We start from the raw sequence: 19664 nt of genomic DNA, 5'->3' as shown, positions 1-19664 counted from the left end.
CTTCCAGGGATATTAGCAACACTTTTAACAATGATTGTGCATGACAGAGCAGTTTCCATTACCAACAGTGCTCACACAATTTTGCTGGTAAGGGAGTAGCACCAAGTACACATCTGACTAGCAATAATATCTTTTTTGTTAACACTCCAGTGATGTATGAATGATCACAGTTTTGTAATGTCAGTTTGGAGTGAAAACTACCTTGTTTACTATGCTGGAAGTCTATTCACTACAATCAACAAGAGTGTTGTTCTCCTAAAACACACGACTGTTTAGGTGAACTGTGGAGGGGATCAGAAAGATAATAACATTGTTTGCCCAGTTTGTAGCTACCAGTCGGTAGGACCCATTTTGGTAGCTGTTCATTTGTCTGCTAGTAGTATTTATAAGTTGATGACAATCATCCTGAAAAGGAGGAGGAGGAGAAGAGTGTTTGTTTGTTTTATCATAGTAAGGGGATTGGCTGATTTATGAATCAGGGCAAGGCTCTGTGGACATAGGGATGAGTCCACAATCTGAAGATGTGGTATAGTCTGCATGAATGTAGTGTCCGTAGGGCAAGTCTTGCAGACATTGCATTCATAGGGTGTTTGTGTGATTGCATACAGGTCATGTGAGAATGATCTTTATACATGTCTGTCTCAGAACTGCAAACTCATCAAACTATTGTCAGTGTTTCAACTCCAAGGCACTTTCAGTAGCCAGGAATATGTGGAACTCAATTCTTACATGATGCTTTGACCTGAAGAGAAGCAACGTAAGGTGCTTCCCACACTTCCAAAACATAGCCTGTGGAAGCACCACAATTGCACCAACGACATGTGAGTTAACTGTATCAGTGCTGACTTGGTGTGTGATGCTTCCTTATTTAACCAGCTCCAAGCCTTTCATTTTGTGCCTGCATTTTGCCCTGCCCTCATCAGCAGTGATACACTCAACCCACATGCTGCCATGAACCAGGGTCTTAAGAACTGACCCTTAATTATTCACAAAGCACCATTTTGTGCAGTGCAATCTGGTGTGTGGTGGCTCTGAAGGAAGTCCTGTTCAGTGGTCTTGCTTACAGGCGGATGTGCATCGAATTATAGACTTGAGTGGCTAATGATTTTGAAATCATTAATTCCACAGCTTACAAATTGCCACTAATTTTGACCATGATGATTTTATTTTTAATAAGAAGATTATATTTGTACACTAGAAAATAAACAGTGCCTAAGACAATGCACTGAAGAGGATGTTCAACAAACATGTGTTAGGTGTATTTCATTCCCTTCTGTGATCTGTAGAGCACTCTGGTGATTGAGAAAAATAGTGGAGTGCTGGAATTAAGGGAATGAACCATGTGCAAGTGGCCATGCTAGAGGCATTCTGTAGAGATGTGCATTTTAATAACAGAAATTCATGTATTTCTACAGCCTTGATAGGCAGAAATGATCTTCCAGATCCCAAAGATGCTGTATTCTTTAATAATGATGCCATTATTATTTTTATTCTTCAAAGAAGGCTTTATTTGTTTAGATTTCTGCTTGGGATGATGCTTGTACAGTTGTTTCCCTGTACATAACATGAAAAGAGTATGCTACATCAGGTATTTGGTATTTTTTACTCTTTGCACTTATACCTTTGCACCTGGTACCTTTTACATGTTCTTAGAATATGTTATGTTATTATGTATACTTCCAGTATTTTCTGTGGCATATGTTTTTTAAACAGGAGCTTTCTTTTAATGGCATGGATTGCTCTGTGTGATCTTATTTTGCTCCCATAGATTGTAAAGAGGTGCCAGAGGTGTGGTCTGCATCTGAGACAAAGACTTGGTTCTCATCTCAGTGCACATGCATTGCTTCATTGGCAGGAGTCCACAATGCACTTATTCTGGAGCAATTCAATTGATTTGAGTAGCCTGGGATAAATGGTATGTGGATTCCAGCCATTAGCAGTCATAGGAATAAAGCACATGCAGTAGATTTAAGACAGGCCCTGTCTTGACAAAGCAAACACATGCTTACTGTTACTGAAGAATTGAATTGGTTGCCCGTTAAACCTCCTAGGTTAGCAATGAACAGAATTGGTTGGCTTCAGTTCATATGCTTCTCCTATGAAAATTCCTTCCTTGGTTAATTTTTAATGGCCTCTACTGAATTATTTATCTAGACTAAAATGATATTGCACCAAAGTCTTCAAAATGTCTGATTCTGAGGCCAGTCCGTCCCCCCTCCCCCCACAGCATAGTGCTTCACTATCCCAGAGAAATCAAATTGCCATGCTTTGCTTAGTGAAGCAAAACTGTTACTTGGTCTGCAAATTTATGGGACTGCCCAAGCTTAAAGGAAGCTGTTGATTTGGCTCCTCAGCTTTTCATCCTACTAAATGGCATGTTTTCAAAAAGGCACTCATTTTTTGTTTCAGTAAAGCTGTGGATGAGGCAGTTTGATTGTGCCATAAATTTAGATGCTAGACATTTATTTAACAGTAAAAATGTGTGTGTATGCACACATATGAATGAAATGGGGCGGTTAGCACATGCTGTTGGTATAAAATTATTGTTGGTATGAAATTATTGTAGGGCAGAGGAACAGTGTGTTCTGTGCCTATTTTTAAGGCAGAAATCACCCATTTGCTCATATATAACTATACTGACATTATTTATTACTATTTTGAGCTGGATATGAAATGGGTGCATTTTAAAATAATCTTGGGGTAGATATTGCTCATGTTATTGCCCTTGACTGCAATGGAAGATGGTACTGTAATCTGGGAACAAGAGTTGGTGATGTTGTGAAACCTGCGGTGAATTATTGGCATATTGCAATTTTGTACTAAACAATGGAGGATCCAAATTAGACATTGCACAGGAGTTGCAATTTTGTTACAAAAAAAGAAGAAAGGCCCAGTTTGGACTGGGGACACAGCCTGGGGAAGGCAGAGTGTAACTGTTCCGCCACTGCCTGTCCCCCAGAAACTGCTTGTAGCTGTGGAGGAGGAAACTTACAAGCTTCATTGCTTAAGCTGGTTAAGTCTTCCCCACCACAATAACAGCAGCTTTGGGGAAGGGAGAATTCAATGTGGGGATAAAGGGTTAGATCCCCCCACAGGCCCAATTCAGAGACCCCATCATGGCTGCTTTTCATAGAATTGAAAAGACATTGAGAGCTCCCGTCACAGATCTTCAACATGTTGAAACAGAAGTCAGCCTTTCAGAGAATCTCATCAAAGAGCTGGTCCAAACATCATGTGGCTTGGGTGCACACCTTATATGTTTCAAAAACACGTGTATCATGTAGGTACTGTCAGGACTGGCTATGGCTCGTTGTCAAGCGTGAACCTGAGTTAATCATTGAATCATGTTGAAGCCACCTTATGTTCCAACTCTGTAATGAGAGTTGTGAACTATCCACAGGCAGAACATTTAGAGGTGTTCTGGCCTATTTTCAGTGTAGGAGCTGTTAGGGCAAATCTGGATTGTATAGGGCTCCCTTCCTGGTAGACTTAAGTTGTTTCCAATCCTGTCTATTCTTCCTTTCTCCCTCCATTTCTGATTGACAAGTTTCATCCTGCACACAGCATTTTCGTAGAATCTTCTGGAGGTGATTGACTTGATTAGGCAGAGAAGCACTTTTTGTTCATAACTAATGTAGCTGAGAAGTGTGAAGGAACAAGGACAGAATGCTGGGAACACATGGAGTTCTGGTATAACATTTCACTCGCATGCATCACTGAACACTAGAAAAACCATATGGGAATCCCTATAAAACATGTCATCCATTTTCATCACTGGTGCCTACACTTCTCTTAATGCCATTTCCAACATGACATCAGTTATGGGATTGTGCCAGTCTGCTTTTTACATCCCTAGCTTGGTAGGGATAAATCCCACTGTTTTGAGTGGGATGGACAAAGCCTAAACATATGCAAGAGCTTGTAACCTTATTGTCAAAATCTAGGTACCTCCATATGTGTCTGCCTATGAAATCCCTCCTAACCTGCTGAGTTTTTCTTCTATGGTCTGTCAGTGTTACTGGCTAATATTGTCTGCTCATATAGTGGAACAACTAGTTCTTCACACTTCCATCAGCACAAACTCCTCTTCTCTCTACACACTGTGAATTCTTCATGCAGACCTCGTTTCTCCTCCAATATCACATAGATTCTGCCTGTAGTTTTCATCTACACCCATTCCAGGGCCAGCGGAGCACATTTAACGTGCCTCCCTCTCACTGCTGCTGTGTATTTTCAAATTGCCTGCAGTGTAGACTCCATGCACATCCCTCTTGCTCCACAGCCAGCAGAGATTAGATCCTGTTTATCCATCATCCAATTTGTTTGCTGCCAGCAATGCTTTCTCCATGCCCATTCCCTTTCACCCAACCAGAAGTGCATTTTCCGGGGAGGGTGGGGGGAGGAATTCCCTCCCTCATCTTGCCAAATATGTGTTCTCTTTCCGCAGCCAGTGCATACTGCAGGCTATACATGCATTGTCTCTCCCTGTGCATGTCACACTGTATCAGCAGTGCATTTTCGATGAACATCCTTGTCAGTGCATTTTTATTAGAAGCCCACGTCATTCCACTACCTCATTGTTGGAATCATGCTCCTTTCTCAAAACAGCCTCAATTTATTCATCTTCAAGGAACATTGCATAGCTCATAAAAGGGAAAAAAAGCAGGATTTGCTAGACTATTATACTGTACTGTTGTTAGAGGATCAGTTTTGTTTAGGACGGGATGTCACTCTTCACTGCGAAAAGCAGTGGTGTTTGGTAGATAGTGCAGCTGGCTTGTGTTTGATTTATCTCAATGGTGTACAAAAGTGTACAAATTACAGTTGCTGTCAGGGAGTAAGGTGGAAATAATTTGTCTCTTAATAAGATAATTGTTCTGACTAAAACGAATGTAGTCAGAGCTTTGGGGCACATACTCGGTATCACTTAATACAAAATAGTTAGCAGCTTAAGCTTTTACACGCAACATCAAGGTAGTTTAATAATCGTAAATAGGTCCCTCCTCCTTTCACTACCTGTGCACGTGTGGCATAAATTTATAATCCAGGGACTGGTAGTTATGCTGGAGCAATTAATATCCAACAACAAAAAAAGCTTTTGGTTTTGAGTATGCGCCACTGAAGTTGAAATACAGGAACTTTCTGTCTTTTAATATGGCACCAGAGAAAATAGGTTTCCAAGGCAAATGATAAAACAATCTCTAAATACACACCTCCACTTATATTTAAAGATTTGTTTCACTGTTATACAGAATTCCACACGGTTTTGTATATTGTTGTGGTAATCTTTCTTTCTGATCTAAATGCAAATCGTGTCTTTCCGTTTTTGTTGTTGTTCCATTTTAGCAAGCAACCACTCCAGGACTTGACCCTGGTGTTCAGCATGTTCAATTTGAAGCTAACACAATCACTGCCATTTTTAATTTAGCTTGTGATGGCAGAAACGGGATCCAATCCTTTCAAATAAGTCAATCCTTCGTGCTGTCTATTGCGTTACTCTGCCTGCCCTGATTTTGTGATTTGTTAACAAGTATGTTTTTTTCCTTCCTTTTAAACTTTTAATTCCAGGTCCACATAAAAATATTATTTAGCAAATTGATGATGTTGGTTTGAGACTGTAAGGACCACCATCATCAATATAGTATTGTTGTTGTTATTATTATTATTATTTTGATCTGTGTTGCATTAAAGAAATCACCATTGAAGTATTAACATAGTTCAGTCGTATTTTTTCCACACAAACACATTGAAGAAAAAAATATTTTATCTCCTTTAAATAAATAGCTGCCTTTACAGAAATGGTTACAACTCCAGACAAAGTTATAGTCTTAGAACATTCATTCTTAGCCACATCTGTCGCTTAAGCAGCCCTGAATCCTAGAGCAGGGGCGTCACAAGGGGGCTAGGGGGGTGCGGTCTGCCCAGGGTGTCATGCCTGGGGTGGGTGACAAAATCCCCTTGGGCGGATCAGCGTGGCGGTGCTTGCATCCCCGGCAGGCGGATTTTTGCAACTGGCGCGATCCTTGTCATGAAAATTCGCCCGCTGATCAGACAGATACGCCTGGCAATCAGCCTGCCACCCTCCCGGCAGGCGGCGTTCACACCTCCCGGTGGGTGGTTTTATGGGATCGGCAGTCTGATCTTGGCGATCGGTGGGCGGCTGGCAGCACTGACACGGTTTTATATGATTGTCGGATTCGCGTGATCTGCAGGCATATCTGTTTCATGGCCAACCCTCCCTAAAAAAGATCAACAACTTTGGAGTACCATCCCCCAAAAAGCTCAACAACTCTGGGCAATGTTCCCAAAAATTGCAATGTGCGGGGGAGTGACCCAAAAAAAATTTGCACCAGGTACCACCTGACCTTACTACGCCTCTGTCCTAGAGGCAATTATAATTGGGTGCAAGCAAGAGTTTATGAGGCAAATGTCTCTGTTGTTGAAATCACAGATGTTTCCCCTGATTCAGCAAGTGATATTCATGCATGGAAGGACCTTCCTGCAGCTATAGCTAATGTTGATGTCGATCTGGCTGTGCATCTGCACTGTCCAAGACTCTTTGAATTTCTTGGGTGTGTAACCATCAGGTATTACTCTATGCACATGAGAGTCCCCTGAATTGAAAAGTAAAGCATTGTCACACCATAAACGGGGGCAGTAGAATCTGTCGTTTTATATATCACCAAGATCTCATTAAAAAACCTACTTCAGCCTGCTAAAACTATGACTAAGACTACCATAAAATGCAACACAAAATAAGGCTGCCATTAGAGGTAGCAATTTATTTTTGCCAGTGAATGGGGTGAGAGAAGCAAGAGACGAGTTTGATTCAAAATGAATCTCCTAATGACAATAACCTCTCAGTGCACCAAAACTCCATTTACAGAAGGTGCTAACAACCTGAAGGGAAAAGTACCTCAGAGACTTTAACTTGCCTTCCAAAAAGCTGCAGTAGGCTTGATTCAAGCTGACTGAGATGGATTTGTATTGTTATAAAATATTGATTTGGTGTCTTGCGCTGAGCACATTGTAACTGACAGTTCATTTTTACCTACAAGAATCCCCTCCCTTCTTCTTCTTCTTTTTTTTTTGTTATCCAGTGTGATAGCATGTGGCTTATTTAATATATGAAGAAGTACCATATATTTCAAAAGTGCGAGGTATGTGGTTTATAAGATATCCTTAAGCTATTCAAACATTGTGCATAATTCTATTCCTGATCTATTAGTGTTTACTTATGAACTATTCTAATGGCATACATTATATTTTGGTGTTTATATCATATTACAAGCTAAATCATTGGGTGCATGTTTTGGGGTGCCATGTGAGATTGAGGCCCCGGAAAAAGAAATTTTGGGGGGCAATACTGTGGTGCCCCAAATGGCCGCCATGCTCTCCTGTGCAAAAACGGAATGTCCCTGTGCCATGCCATGAGAAACAGAAAGAAAAATGGAAATATCAGAATGTTGAGATTCTATCACCAGCCTGCGAAACCAAATGGAGAACACCACCTGCAATACTAGAAAAGTCAACTTCCAAAATTCCACAGAAGCAATTGGATTTGCATGTGCAAAACTGTTTTAAGTTGAGAGTCCACATTTGCTACTTGTACAAAAATACTGATGGTAGTGTTCGCCTAAGTGCAAATACGAAATCTGTCGAGCATCATTTATAGGCAACGTGAGTTGCTCTCAATGAAACTAATACAGTAGCAAACGTTATTTAATACTCCACTTTCCCCTTAAAGAGCGCAGGTTAGTTTATGTTTGTTGCCCAGTGATCCACTCAGGCAGTTTACAGGATTTTCAGATTAGTAGATTGTATTATAGTAGTTAACGTTTGGAAATAACGTGGCCATAAATAATAATATTTCATTTCCATTTCTATCCACCTTCTCAAGATACATCCATCACATAGCTAATGTGCTTCTGCTCTGGGGCTCCATGTGTCCTCTGATGGAGACTTCTGAAAGCAGGTTTCCTTGTCCAGTTCACTGTCAGGAATAGCTCCACAGACACATTGCTTCACATGTGCTGAGCTGTCCCTCCACTGAAAAGCCACAGGCTTTTCCCATGGAAATAGCAGAGTAGCTGCAGCAAAATTGGATGTTGAATCTTTCAGGCAGCTGCGTACCTCTGTTCCCTTCGAGGCACTCAATATTTCATTTGCATTATCACCAGGTTTGCTTCAACAATGGTTTGCATTCACTACTAGCTGCTTTTTTAAAAAAAAATTATGAAGAATTTCTCCCCCCACTTCCTTTGTATAAAATAGGCAGAGCCAGCTTGCGTGGTTAAGTACAGATTGTCTGTCTTAGATCCACAAGGTGCAAAATGCACTTTAGCCAACATAAAACAAACGGTTTTGCAGATAAAAGGCGGTGTCGGTGCAGTAAATGCAGAAAGGTGAATGCCAACTCCCTGCTTCCAGAAGAACTGTGATTTCAATATGAACCCTTCCATTTCTGCATCAGTTCAAGTGACTTCAGTGTTGACACTATTTATAGAATACTGCTTTCCAGTTCTATTAGCATATTTCCCCCCTCTAAGGATCTATGTGACTAACCCAAGCAAAAGACTTGCCTGTTTGAGTCTGTACAAAAAGGTCTGTGTGAAACCAGCCATTCTTGAGAGGAGTTTTATAGCTCACTGGAAACAACTGCCAGCTTCCAACGTGACAAGAGTAAATCTCAAGAGTATGCCTGTGAGTTTCTACAAATATAATGGGGGGAGAGTTTCACTAGTACTGCTTAGTTAAATAGTGCTATGGACCAACCTGGGGGCCCTGCAAACACCCTTTTCATAGTGCATTCCTGATGCTTTGTGCTTATGATGGTATAGGGGTGGTTATACACAGTCACACTATTTGTGCCAGCAAAAGTTTCAGGGTGCACATCCTGCTTTGTTTTCAATCACTACATGCCCTGTAGCTTCCTTCTTAAGTCCTGTAACTTTTCTTTTCAGAAACATTCCAGGGGAGGGGTGGTGATTTGCCCTGCTTTTGTTGAGCTATAGTGCAAGAGTGCCCCGCCAGATTTCAAAAATGCAATGACAAAGTAGTTATTATTGCAGAGCAACTAATAAAATGGAATGAGGTGTGGATGGTTCAGTATACATCCACCACTAATGCACTATTATTGCATCATTGACATGTTGCAAAATAGACTCAGGACACAGCTATACAGCTGCAAATAAAACAGTTTAAGTGCGTTGTAAAGCACATTATACAAATGCGACACTAGATGGCGATGGTGAGCTGTGTAAAATTCAATATATTTTTCAAAACTTTTTTTTAAAAAAGCATTTTTAATATGTATTTAGATTCCATCTCAGAGCCTGAGCCTCTGTAGACTGTCATCCCCATGTGCCAGTGCTTGATATGGCTCCTTGCACTCAAGTCCCCCTTACCAGTTTTTTAGGATGGTGTACTGCAAAGGGACGCGGGTGGCGCTGTGGGTTTAAACCACAGAGCCTAGGACTTGCCGATCAGAAGGTCAGCAGTTCAAATCCCTGCAACAGGGTGAGCTCCTGTTGTTCAGTCCTAGCTCCTGCCAACCAAGCAGTTCGAAAGCACAAAGTGCAAGTAGATAAATAGGTACCACTCCAGCGGGAAGGTAAACGGCATTTCCGTGTGCTGCTCTGGTTCGCCAGAAGCGGCTTAGTCATGCTGGCCACATGACCCGGAAGCTGTACGCCGGCTCCCTTGGCCAGTAAAGCGAGATGAGCGCTGCAACCCCAGAGTCGGTCACGATTGGACCTAAAGGTCAGAGGTCCCTTTACCTTACTGCGAATGTGCCAGGAGTCGTCATGAGCAGCATATGAAGATGCAAAGTTGTTGTCAATGGGGAGAGGGAGGGAGGTCAGTTGGGTGGGCCACCCATTGAAGAAAAGATTCTCTTTCCATTACTGTTTCACAGTAAATCTGCAGCTGGAGCAAACGCTTGCATTTTCATTTTAGTTGCTTGTAAATGTTGACGTTTTTAATTGTTAAATTGCTTTGTGATATTGTGGACCGACCAGATAAATAAATAAAAATTGTGTATCTGAAGAAGTGTGCATGCACACGAAAGCTCATACCAAGAACTAACTTATTTGGTCTTTAAGGTGCTACTGGAAGGAATTTTTTTGTTTTGTTTTGTTTTAAATAAAAATTGGTCACTGAAATACACGGGAGTTAGATGTGAGAAATTGTGTAGGACACCCTACCCAGAACTAGCAGCCTCCGTATAATTTGGACTGCAACTTCCACCATTCTTGACCATTGGCCATACTGGCTGGGGCTGATAGAAGTTATCGCTCGAAAGGTTTCCAAGGGCACTAGATTGGGGCTGGCTGGTGTAGGAGCTGCATCTCTATTTCCAGGTTTTCCAGAAAATTGGAAATGATTCAGCATAATTAACATCAGAATTATAGATGAGTATAACTGCTTATCACATTGAGAAATGTATAGCTGGCAAATAAGTGTGTAAACCCAAGGATTGTGTGCTACTGCCAGAGTGGTATTGCAATTTCTGGTACTGCATTTCTGGCCAGGGCCAACTGAAGATGATGTGATGATGCAACAATGTATGTTGACTCTATTGTTTCATCAGGACATAAACAATCCTTACAATACAAAGAAGGCGAGGGGAAAACTCAGCTGGGATGCCATTTTGTTAATGTGTTGTTCTGCCTTAACATTCAGATTAAAAAGGAAACATAATCTAGTTTCTGTGTGTCGTCGGTTACCTTAATAAATTTAAAATTAACTCACAGTACAGTCTAAAATTGCTCTGGAACATGCAGGTGTCAGGAAAAAGCAGCAATGCAAAAGCAAGCTGCAGGTGTCTGGAATGCAAAACACAATGTTGATGTCTGGGACTGTACTATTGGAAAAAGGGGGCAGTCTATTCAGTGTACTGAGCACCGGATGTTAGCTCAGAGTGTCATCTGACCTGTACTGGAAGTGCATGGGTGGAGTCAGTGTGGTCTTCTGCTGGAGACTGGAGGGTACAGACACGTTTCTCTGTACTGCTGGAATGACAGAAATAAAGAGATGTAAATAGATTTCTGTCTGTCTCTTTCCCCCTCCCTGAGGGAAGCAGGGAGGAGGGAGGAGTGTGTGTGTCCCTCTCACGTTGAGTGGGATCGCCGATTTGTGACCTTGCCTGTAACCTGCCGGGAGACGCAGCCGGGAAGGTCATCAAGGATCGCGCGCCGAATGCCTGGTGTGAGGCCAGTTACCTCTGACTGCGGCTGAGAATCCTGACAGCAGGTATATGTGATACTCACCACCAATTGATCATGCTAGGGCAGCTGCAAGCACCTTAGCTTTGTCCCCTGGGAAGACTAATTTCTACCGATCTATGTCTCTTACTGCCTTCCAGATGGTAGCAGGTTTCTTAACAAGCTTTCTAATCTTCCCCTTTTCCCTTTGGGAATTCGTTTCAACCTTATCTTGTCACATCTGGTTTTCTCCAAGCTGGTGATTTGCATTAGACATGTCAGATACTGCTTCTCCAAGATTTCAGCAACCATCAAGGTCTGTTTCAAATCAAATATGTTCATCTAAGGACAGTTTGCTTGTGCATCACACACCATTCATACATTGGGAGTTGGTCAATTCATGCAAGAGCAACTTCAGTTACAGTGAAATGAAAAACACAAGCATCTTTGTTTTATCCTGAAAGTCCATTAATGTGCTTCACGGAGGCTCTGTGTGGCCTCTGGAGTCTTTTGATTCTGTAAGGTGCAGCTTTTCCTGGCCGCCTGCTCACCTCCATTATGGGGCCTAAAATGAATTAAAGGGATTCCCAAGGGAAGAAGAGCTGATGCAATCATGTGTGGGGATGACAGAAACTGGAGTCTCTGCCACAGATTTTCTGAAGGTTCTGGACCTAGTCCTTTAAGCTAACAGCTTCATAGCATAGGTAGGTCAAGCATTCAGTGACTACAGAACCGAAACGGACATACTAGAAACCTACCATCAAATATTTGGCCACCCCCCCCCCCAGATATGACTATCAGCCTTCTTTACACCTGCAGGTTTTAGCTTACACATCTCATTTTTTTCCCCTTTCTCAGACTCACAGAACCATAAAGTTGGAAGGGATCTTTGAAGTCATCTAGTTCAACCCAGTGCCTAGTGCAGAATTTGCAATGCTGGATGCAACTAGAGTGGGGGTTCCCAATTAGTGGTCCCCAGACCCCAGAAGATCCTTGTAACCCACCCAGGGGGTCCGTAGCACAAACCCATCAACTGTCCAGGAAATCCTGCTTTGGATGGCTGTTATCTCATGTGAGAACGCAGCACCCCAAAATGCACGAGATCATGGATGGATGTGTGTCTCATGTGAGATTACAGCACCCAAAGGCACAAGTTTTGGGGCACTGTGCTCTTGCATGGGTCATGTGACTCATGCGGGAGCATGGCCCAGGTTTGCACTGGACATGTTGGAAGGTGTGGCGTCACCATTCACATTACAAAAACTACCACAGAGATATCAACATTTTCAAACATGGGGGGTCATGGCTTGGCTTTTGAGAAAGGGGGGTGGGGGTTGCAGTACTTAGCTAATTGGGAACCCCTGAATGAGAGTGAAGTGTAGGTAGATTCCCACAAAGCAAGACACAGTGAAGAACCACTGTTGAACTAACAGAGCTGGACAACAAGGGCAAAACAACTGCATATATACATTTCTGAAGGCCAGGACCACTCCCACTCTCAATGTGATTGGCTATCTAAACTCCCAAGCTGCGAATCATAACTCAGAGTTTAAGGGCCAATGGCAGTGACCCAAATCCTGAAATGTTCTGTGATTGGCTATCATGTATCGAATCAGAACACAGGGGCTCAGATTCCTTAGTCCAGACTCAAGCTCAGGCAAACACAGACCACTGAATACATAACAGAGAGCATCCCTGAAAGGTAGCCAGCCCAAACCTGCCTGCCTCCTTTCATCTGGTTGAGGAAGTTGTGGATCTGGTCGACAGCTGCCTCCTCCTCAGTCTCAGTGTTGCCAGTGTGGAACTTAGCAGGGGAAGGATGGGGAAGAAATAAGAATGTGTTGGCTTTGCCTGTCATTGGCTCTGCTCCATCTACTGTTGGCTTCTCTGGCTTCCGCCCTACCAATCCCAATGGTCCCCAGTCACTGCTGCCACGGGCAACACTGTCCTCTGTCCCTCTTTCTTTCTTTCCTTCCCTCCATCGTCTGATGTCCTCTGGCATTTCTGCCTCCCAAAGGCTTGCACAGCTGTTTGTTGCTGCAGCCCTGTCTGCAAGTTCCTTAAGCAAATGGTGCCTCTGGGGTTGGCCAGGGGGTGCTGGTTGCCAGGAGCTGAGGTGGCTCAGAGACCAGGGGTGGCTGCGGCGGCTGCCTGGAGGACTCCTAAGGAGAGGGGAGAGGAGGCTGAGGGAGCGCTCCACAAAGGAGGGTGTTTGAAAAAGGGTGAGAGGCTGCCAGCATGGCAGGCAAGGGTTGACATAACTGGGCTTCTGAGCCCCACAGGGGTGCTGCAGAAAGAATGTAGCTGGTCAAGGGAGTCATGGACCCCAAAAGGTTGAAAACCTCTCCCATATGCAAAAAGCTGATCACTTGCTGGATCAGGTATTGTTGGCCTAAGCTTAACTCCTTTCCAAATGCACAGCTGGGTTCAAATGTGACCTATCCTGCACTGCTTTCAGTGGGATGCACATTGGGGTTTGCAAATGCTGGTTGAAAGCCATACTGACATTCAGAAACAATATGAGGGTAGCACACATTTGCAGTCTTTGGCTGATTTTCTTTGTTTCGTGGGAGAGCCTAGACTGACTCAGCAGTGAAGATTTCCTAGAATACACGAGAGTTGCATGTCTTGCGGAATCCATGCCTTACCTCTAGCTTGGCATCCTACGCACCCCCACACAGGGCACACACTTTACTAAGCGGGGGAATGGTAATATGCTCCAGCAGCAATGAAATCCTTAAAGCCAGCAACAGAATTCAAAGGCCTTTGGCTTTGATGCTCTGGGCATAGAGGAATTCCCAAAGCTTTTGGAACTGGACTCTAAAGCAAGGGCCACAAGCCAAGGCTCTCCGCATTGTGCAGGTTTTTTTATTATGGGTGGCTTCAGAAGTTCTCAATGGGAAAGATGTGGCTGTTTTTAGAACTGAGGGCTGAATAGGTTTATTGTGGCCTTAAAATGTCTACAGTAATCAGCTACACCCAGGTCAGTGCATCAGCACAAAGAATTCTGGGTCTGTACTCAGCCCTTGAGAAGAGTTCAAATTGGTGGATGTGGATGTGTTCATACCATACATTTAAAGTACTTTTTCCTCCCCCCTCCCCAAATCCTGGAAACCACAGTTTAAGTGTTAAGGGTGTTGGGAATTACAGCTCTGTGATTAGTAAACTACAATTCCCCAGGAATCTTGACAGGAGGCTTAAAATGTACTTAAAATATATGGTGTATATGCAGCATTTCACTTATGTAATGCTTATGAATTGCTTTGCAGTTTTATTTTGTTTGATTTCAGACCAACCTTGTTGTGCAGCTCTATGTTGCTGTTATCTTTTGGATGGTGCACTGAAATAGTGAAATGGTGACTTGACTAAGCTTACCCTGCGATTTCTTTGCAAAGCGATGATCTGAACTCCCAACATTCTGTTAAACTAAACTGCAGCATTTTGTATAGAAACCCAGAAACTTTCCACTACTAGCCTTTCTCAGTTTAGCTCCATGTACAATTCAATTAATCTATACCTAGTTTCAGCAAAGCTACATTTTCTGAAATCCCCAAACTCTAATTGAATTAGTCTGGGTTAGTTGTCTCCTGGTTTTATAGATACGGCGCCTGGGGTTTTGCAGTCCACTTGACTTCCTGTTGCTGACATTTGCACGAAGAAGGATTATTCAGTTCTGAAATTAATGTCATGAGAAACCAAATTGGTAATTAAATTACTTTTGAATTATGGGGAATGCTTTGCTCTGCTAGTATTTTCTGTGTCATATGCTTTGATAAAGGGCCAGTATTTTAAATACAGAAAGAAACACACACACACACACCATTTATAGGGCAGCCGCTCCAACCCTAGAGGGCAGAGGTGTCGTCAGCCCCCTCAATATCCTTTAGCAGGAGGCTCAGCCCCTTCAAAATTGAGGGGGCGGAGGAGGCCGAACTGCTGAGCTGAGCGTGGCACAACATCAAAGGTAGGCTCCTCCTGAGCATGAGAGAGGAGGAGCCACAGCCATTGAAGCTGGGCAAGGCTTCTTCCTGACAATGCACCTCCTCCTGATGACACGCACAACACGGCGTTGCCGCCGCCCCCAATCTTTGGCTCTATTATAAAGTGCACTTCTATACACGCTTACCTGGGATCCATTAAACTCAATGGGACTGAGTAGACATGCATAGAATTGGGCTGTGGATGGTGAAGAAAGAAAAACTTACCTCCCTTCCACAGCCTCACCCTTTGGGCTGTTTATTTTAAAATGTTTATAAGCCTCTTTTCTGGTCAAAGCTTACAACCAACAAAAACTACATGCAATTTTAAAAAAATCCCTTGATGAGTGGTTCATTGGTATCCCTCTAAATGAACATTACAAGGAAAGACCAAACCGTACCCCTTGACGCACATTGTGCTTTTGCATCCTCTCAGCAGAATAGTTAGCATGTACTAAAGGAGGAGCAGCAGGTTAGATGAGAAAGATGTTGCTGGAGAGGCGTGAGAGGAGCCAGGTTTTGTCTGTCTTGCATCGCGGCCTCTTATCTGAATCTGTGCAAAATCGACAGAGGTTGTGTGCGTGGGATCCTCCATATTTTCAAGACTGCTGGCAAACCACAGCCCCCAAACATTTCAATCACCCCAAGACACTCAGCTGTGTGATTATTTTAGAGCTATGGTTCAAAGACTCCGAAAGCACTGTCCAGTTCTGGAAGACATTCTCAGTTTATTCGCTTCTGACTTTCAATCTTTCCTCAACCAATGCTGATTAATCCTGTGAGAAAGGAAACTGTGCTGATGCCAAGGGCTGTCTGATGACTTTGACTAAGAATATTGTCAGGCACAATAGCGATCTCAGTCTCAGGAGCAGTTTGGGCTCAGGGCATGTCTGGCTTTGGGGCAGAACTGAGACCGGACAGGATTCAAGGGCTGAGGAACCTTGGACTGGGCAGACATGATCGGAGGAAGATAGCGCAAGCAGGAAGTGAGGCCGTAGCTTAACACCAATGGAAGGTTACCACAATGGATGATGAAAAGTCCTTCTCTTGACTCCTTGTCTTCCAAAGTACTACAATTTGGAATCTGATTCTAGGCCGTAAACTACACAGAACCTGTGACCTTCCAGATACTGTTGGATTCCAGCTTCCATCAGTCGCAGCCAGCATTACCCAGTAGCTTTTGCAGAGGTGTCTAAGGATGCATTTACCAGCTCAGCTGGTAGAGCTCAAGGCTCTTAACCTCAGGGTTGTGGGTTTGAGCCTCATGTTGGGTGAAAGATTTCTGCATTGCAGGGCGTTGGATGACCCTCACGATCCCTTCCAACTGTACAAATCTGTGTTTCTGTCATTCTATGATTACCATTGGTCAGGGATGATGGGAGTTGTAGTCCAGCAACATTCAGGGGGCCACAGGTTCCCCAACCCTATACTATAAATTATCACGGGGTGGTAACACATCTAAAGGTAAAGCCAATCATTTCATCTCCGGCTGCTGCTTTTGGCAAGAGGTGGTGGTGATGGTGATGGTGAGGGCTGAGGCTACATAGATGTCAGTTCATTTACATTCAGGTTTTCAGCTCTGAAAGAAATCAATGCTGTCATCCTAGGAACAATCCTATTCCACTCCTGAGATTTCTTTACCACTGAATCTCAGTGCATTGTAGAAGGAAAAAGAAACATGTTTTTTATCCTAGGCTCTGTTCTCTAAGGACGCTGCGTTACATCATAAGCTTCTTCATATTTTTAAAGGCTTGCTTCTGTTCCACTGATCAGATGAATATCTGTGTCGAACTTGCATTTCAGCTTCCCAAAAGTTGGCCTCCTTTAATCCTGGATTAGTGGCTTGATCACAGGAGAACTCTTCCCTTCCCATACTAGAAAGCTCTGCCACTTACCGCATGTGTGAATTTCACTCCTGTACAATGTATAATTTTCACTAATTGTTTTTGCTCTGATTTTTAGACTGTCTTGAAAGGATCTTTGTTTACAGTGATAGCAGAGGGTAATATTTCCAGTACCGGTAACCATGGCAATGAATAATTCTATTCTCAGATTCAGTGCCAGCTGCTGTCGTGTCTTGATGGTAACGCTCAGCTTGTTAATGAGAGACTTTACATGTACTGGAGAGGAAGATTTACACTGGTCCAAGAATGAGTTTTCTGAAAAGCACATTCTTTTTCTTTTAATTTCTAAAAAAAGAGACATTGATTCTACAACTATTTTTCATTCATAAAAACACTTTTTATTTAAAATAAAAAATAAAAAAGAGAATGCTAAGACCCTGGGCAGTAATTTCATCATACAACGACAGATTTACATTTTAAAACCCATGCGCTTTCCCCCTTCCCCCCAAGCAAAAGGAAGAACATGTTATGCGCGCTTAGGTATAGGGCAGAGATTTGATTCAGTACACATTTAAAGCAGAATGGAAAAAAATTACAATTTCTAAAACAACATGAGAACCGAAGCACAGCCATCCTTCAAAATTTGCTCTTATTTTCTATTCTCCAACCAAACAGTGTTTGCAAAAGTATATATTAGGAAAAGCGACTTGCAAAAATGTGTAATTAGTCAAAACTACATACAAAAAAAAAATAGGGACGCGGGTGGCGCTGTGGGTAAAACCTCAGCGCCTAGGACTTGCCGATCGTATGGTCGGCAGTTCGAATCCCCGCAGCGGGGTGCGCTCCCGTTGCTCGGTCCCAGCGCCTGCCAACCTAGCAGTTCGAAAGCACCCCCAAGTGCAAGTAGATAAATAGGGACCGCTCTGGCGGGAAGGTAAACGGCGTTTCCGTGTGCTGCGCTGGCTCGCCAGATGCAGCTTTGTCACGCTGGCCACGTGACCCGGAAGTGTCTGCGGACAGCCCTGGCCCCCGGCCTCTTGAGTGAGATGGGCGCACAACCCCAGAGTCTGTCAAGACTGGCCCGCACGGGCAGGGGTACCTTTACCTTTACCTTACATACAAAAATGTGTTTCTTGCGAAAATTTTGCCCTAAAATGCTGATGAATTTTCAGGAGTTTTTTAAAGCAAAACAAAACATGCTCACACACAAATTACTGCAGAAATGTGGAGAAGTGAATTTAAGACTGGGAAAAAACAGAAACTGGTAGAAACAAAATGGACACATCCTTCAATCCCTATTTGCATCACATACCTCTGTATTTAGAATTAAGCAGCATTATGCTCAACTACCTCGTGAGCACAAATAGCTGTTGAATAACCCACCCCACCCTCTGCAAAGCAGGCGCTGGACCCAAAAGATCCAAGGCTCAGGCCATCCGCTAATGATGTCCCTGTTCTTTTTGAACACAAAATATGCAGCAAAGTATAGCATGGAAATATAGGCTGTAAAGCCTATATAAAGCCCTTCCAAGTGAGTACCAAAATTGTCTCCTTTAAAAGTTCCTTCCAAAGTTTCCCTCTACCCCCAGCATAGGAAAAGACCACATGCCTGGCAAGTTAAAAAATGATTTACTTACAAACTCTCCAAAGGTCAGATTCATATGCTTTTCCATACGAGTCAAAAAAGTCGCACAGGCAATAAAATGTAGCTTAGTTACAAAGTGCGAAAAGTTCCTAAACTGATGGTATAGGAACATGAAAAAGGCTGGTGAAAGTTATGCGACTGAGCTGGAACAACCAGCTCAGACCTCCTCACACGCTGAATTCACAGGTAGACTGGGGGGGGGGGGAGACTTGATTACCTATTTCCTCACAAATAAGGGGAAGTGGAATAGCTAATTCTGTCAGCACAGCTTACTCTATGGTCTAAAACCCTTCATGCATTATTTAGACTTAAGCATGTTGGAGTTGTAAAAGGGTAAAAGAGTATTGGGAAATGATCCATAATGAATTGAAAAAAATGTTTAAAAGTACATTCCCAAAAAACCTGGAGTCCTTTCTGTTGGGGATAATTCAGACTGAAATTCCCAGGTGTCAAAAAAGGTTATTTATGTATGCTACTACTGCAGCCCGTGTTTTGTTAGCCCCAAAATGGAAAACAAGCGAGGTCCCAACCAAAGAAGAATGGCAACCCAAGTTGACAGAATATACGCAGCTTGCAGACTTAACATATAGAATAAGAGAGCAGGAAGAACATATGTTTGAGAAGATTGGAAAACATTTATTGAATAAATGGGAAATAACTGTGTACAGCTGAAAACGCTGGCAGCATCAAGATAAATTCAACAGTGTAAATAAGTTTTGATGGATGTAATAATGGGATACTGAATGGTTTAGTTTATGAAAAATATGCAGGGGTTTATGTTATGCAAGATGAATCATGGAAAGAGAAGAAGTCACTGATATTTTAAGGATGTAAAAATGAGTATGTGTGGCCCCAAACCCACATATGTCAATACATCACAGAAGAGAGACTTAGAGGGAAAGGTTAGGAGGCTGAATCTGTAGAAGGTTCTAGAGATGAGAATTCAGCCCACAATTGAAAAGGGTTCCCTGCTCCTGGCCTAGTTGGGCAAAGC

Source organism: Podarcis muralis, chromosome 4, assembly GCF_964188315.1.
Source record: "Podarcis muralis chromosome 4, rPodMur119.hap1.1, whole genome shotgun sequence".
NCBI classification, from domain to species: Eukaryota; Metazoa; Chordata; class Lepidosauria; order Squamata; family Lacertidae; genus Podarcis; species Podarcis muralis.
Note: the sequence above shows the minus strand (reverse complement) of the source record.